This window comes from Indicator indicator, unplaced genomic scaffold (assembly GCF_027791375.1).
Source record: "Indicator indicator isolate 239-I01 unplaced genomic scaffold, UM_Iind_1.1 iindUn_scaffold_295, whole genome shotgun sequence".
Taxonomy (NCBI): domain Eukaryota; kingdom Metazoa; phylum Chordata; class Aves; order Piciformes; family Indicatoridae; genus Indicator; species Indicator indicator.
Genome location: NW_026539343.1, coordinates 26,064 through 30,000, shown reverse-complemented (window position 1 = coordinate 30,000; position 3,937 = coordinate 26,064).

Below are 3,937 nucleotides of genomic sequence, written 5' to 3'. Positions count from 1 at the left end.
AGCTCTCCCTGCTCCCTCTCACACCCTTGGCCAGGCTCGCCCGCACGGCTCCGCCAAACCCCTCTGAGGTACCTGACAGACGTCTAACCGCCGCAGCTCTGCCCCGGGACGGCCACCACACTCTCCGCGGCCCCAGGCTGGGGTTCAGCTCTCCCGGCAGAGCCGAGCGCCTCTGCCCGTTCCAGTGCTCGCACCGACACCTCTGGAGCCCAGGCCGGAGGGGATGTGGCCGGCGCCGACCCCTGAGGAGCGGAAGAGCGGAGCGGCGGTGCGCGGGGAGCCTCAGGGCTCACAGAGCCTGGTGCCGCCCCCGGCCTCTCCGCCGGCCCTGCTGCAGCGCTCACAGCTGCCTCAGCTCCAAGCTGACCCCCCCCGGCCCTCTTCCATATTCCTCAGGACTCTCGCAGCCGCTCAGCACACACCCGGCCCTCTGTGCCGCTTCTGCCCCACACCTGCCACCACCTCTCTGCGGGAGCCTGCCCTGCCCCCGGCTCTGCCCCCGGGCACTCTGCCACACCTGGGGCCGTCCTGCCTTGGAGTTCTCTTGTCCCAGCAGGATCCTGACCCCGTACTGCGAAATGAGGAGGTGGTGAGGCGGGGAGGTAATAAAAATACAAATTCTTCGCCACGAGCTATATACGAAGTGAGCACAATTCACGGCCTCGGGGCTCGGTCACTGCGGCTCCGCGGCTCGTGCGCAACAAGGCGGCGCTCGAAGACGCAGCGGCCATAGCACCGCGCGGGGTCCATAGCAGCGCACGGCGTCCATAGCACCGCGCGGGGTCCGTAGCGATTCGCCGCAGCAGTCCCACAGCAACGAAAGGCTCCGTGGCGCAGGCACCAACTCGTCAGGGACTCTCCGGCCGCAAGGCATCACCGGTTTCCATCTTCCAAAATCCTCTTTAGAATAGGATAGATAAAAGGCTTTTTGCTTTAAAATCCTTTTTTAACTATAAATGAATGCAAATTTTTTAATAGCTATTTAAAAATAAGAGATTTCTGTTTATTTAACTCCTCACACTAATAGCTACAAGTTTAAATAATTTTTAATCTCTCCCTCCCTCCTCCACCAACCTATCGAGAATTTTCAACCATTCAAGCATTCAGGGCACTTAGAGACGAGGCAGCAGCACGGTGCACCGGTAGGGCGGCACACGCTGCTGCACACCTGCAGTGTCGACAATTGAACACACGGTGGCAGCACGGAGCACTGACGGCGCCTCTCCTGCCCCTGTGCGTGGGGCTCAGCTCAGTTGGGCTCAGTTCGTTTTTTACCATTTAAATTTTAAACAAATACACAACACACAAAAGAAAATCCTCTATTTTTAATTTATATATACACAACTTATATTTCAACCCCCCCCTGTGGCTGTACTTAGGATTTGCTTTTATATTCAGAAGCCTTTCTATATAATACAGGATACAGTGGGGGTAATTTCAAAGCCCTTTTGCATACAAATTACTACCGTTCTGTAATCTCTGGATAGACAGCACAGCTTTTCCTGTGCTGGAACACCTCACACTCACAGTTTTCCAAGGTTTTCATCCCCTCCAGGAACGTTCAGGCATTTCAAACATTCAGGGCTGCAAGCAGCCTTTTTGGGAGCCTGCCCTCATCCCTCACTCACTGCTCCTCTGCTGCATCGTTGCCCCACGTGGCATCATGGAAGGAAAGACAGAGACAGCTGAGGGGCTGTCCTCCTTTTTCTCCACCCAACCCAGGGACCCCCTTCTTGGTAAGATTTGTACCTTCAGCTTGAAAGTCTCCAGCGAAGGAGACTCCACAACCTCTCTGGCCAGCCTGCTCCAGGGCTCCATCACCCTCACTGTGAAGAAGTTTCTCTTCATGTTGAGGTGAAACCTTCTATGTTCAAGTTTGTATCCATTGTTCCTTATTACTGTGCACCACTGAAAAGAGATTGGCCTCCTTCACTTGACACTCACCTCTCAGATACTGATAGACATTGATCAGATCCCCTCTCGGCCTTCTCTTCTCAAGACTAAACAGCCCCAGAGCTCTCAGTCTCTCTTCACATGGGAGATGCTCAAGTCCCCTAATCATCCTCATGGCTCTCCCTTGGCCTCTCTCCAGCAGCTCTCTGTCCCTCTTGAACTGGGGAGCCCAGAACTGGACACATTATTGCAGGCATGATCTCACCAGGGCAGAGTAGAGAGGTAGAAGAACTTACCTAGACCTGCTGGACACTTTTCTTGATGCACCCCAGGCTCCCATTAGCTCTCTTGGCCACAAGAGCACATTGTTGTTCCATGCAGAACTTGCTGTCACCAGCACTCCAAGGTCTTTCTCTATGGAGCTGCTTTCCAGCAGGGCAGCCTCTAACCTGTCCTGCTGCCTGCTATTATTCCTCCCCAGATGCAGGATCCTGCACTTGTCGTTACTAAACTTCATGAGGTTTGCCTGCAGCCAGCTCTCAGCCTGTCCAGGTCACATTGGATGGCAGCACAGCCTGAGGGGTGTCAGCCACCCCCCAGTTTTGTATCATCAGCAAACTTCCTGAGGGTACTCTCAATGCCCTCACCCAGGTCGTTGATATTAAACAAAACTGGACCCAGTACCGATCCCTGGGGAACGCCACTTGCCACAGGCCTCCAAGTTGACTCTGTGCCACTGATGACGACCCTCTGAACTCTGTGGTGGAGCCAGTTCTTAATCCACCTCACTGACAGCCACCTGTGCCACAGCTCCTGAGCTTTTCTAGGAGGATGTTACAGGAGACTATCAAAAGCTTTACTGAAGTCAAGGTGTATGACATCCACTGCTCTGCCCTCATCTACCCATTTGGTCATCGTTTCATAAAAGGCTATCAGATCACTCAGACAGGATCTCCCCTTGGTAAATCCATGTTGGCTGCTCCTGCTAACCTTCTTGTCTTGCATGTGGTTACAGACAATCTCCAGGATGAGCTGCTCCATCATCTTTCCAGGGATGGAGGTGAGGCTGACTGGTCTGTAGTTACCTGGGTCCTCCTTCTTGCCTTTTCTGAAGAGCAGAGTGACATTTCCTTTCTTCCAGTCATCCTCTCCTATTCTCCATGACTTTCCATAGATGATGGAGAGAGGCTCAGCAACATGTGCCAGCTCTCTCAGCACTTGTTCATGCACCTCACCTGGGCCTGTGGATTGGTGTGTGTTCACTTGGGACGACTGATCTCAAAAACCAGTCCTGACTCCCTCCACGGATGTATTGTTTTGTGGACAGGGGTTCAATACCCAGTAAGAGACAGAACAGGCTTCTATACAGCTCAGGGAACGGTGACAAAGTATCAGATGAACATTGTGGTGCTAGACTCTGCCTGGACCCACAGGTCTACAGGGTGTTCATGGAGCACCAGGCCACCCGCTGCACCTCGCTCGATGGAGGCAGAGCTGTGAGTGTGGCGTCAACGGCACAAGCCTGAACACCCTTGCTGCCATGCACTGAGGAAAGCTCTCTTCACAGATTTAATCGGGAAAAGCCAAAGCAATATTACTTTAAGAGGAGGGAATATGAAAAGTTATGTTTTATATAAAACCAAAGAAAAATAAACCTTTGGTACAAGTGACAAAATTTATGCAGTATACAGTTCTGTTATTTATCTACAACAGGCAACAGTACAAAGACATTAAGATATAAAAGGTTTCTTAGTCAAAATCTTACTACGCGTTTTGAACATCTATTCTTATCAAAAGTGATCAAAGAAAGTGTAAAGCTTTCCTGCTTTTAGAAGTTGCCATTTACATGACTGAAAGGAAAAAAAAAAAAAAAAAAAAAAAAGGCAACTATCAAGTTTGTTCCCCAAAACAGGTATTTGAATAAAACACAGACTTAACAAGAAAAAAAAAAAAAAAAAAGCTCCATCACATAGCATATTTGCTATAGGAAGCATTTTGGAAAAAAAAAATTAAAATGCAGCAGATATTTAAGTCTTTCCTTTTT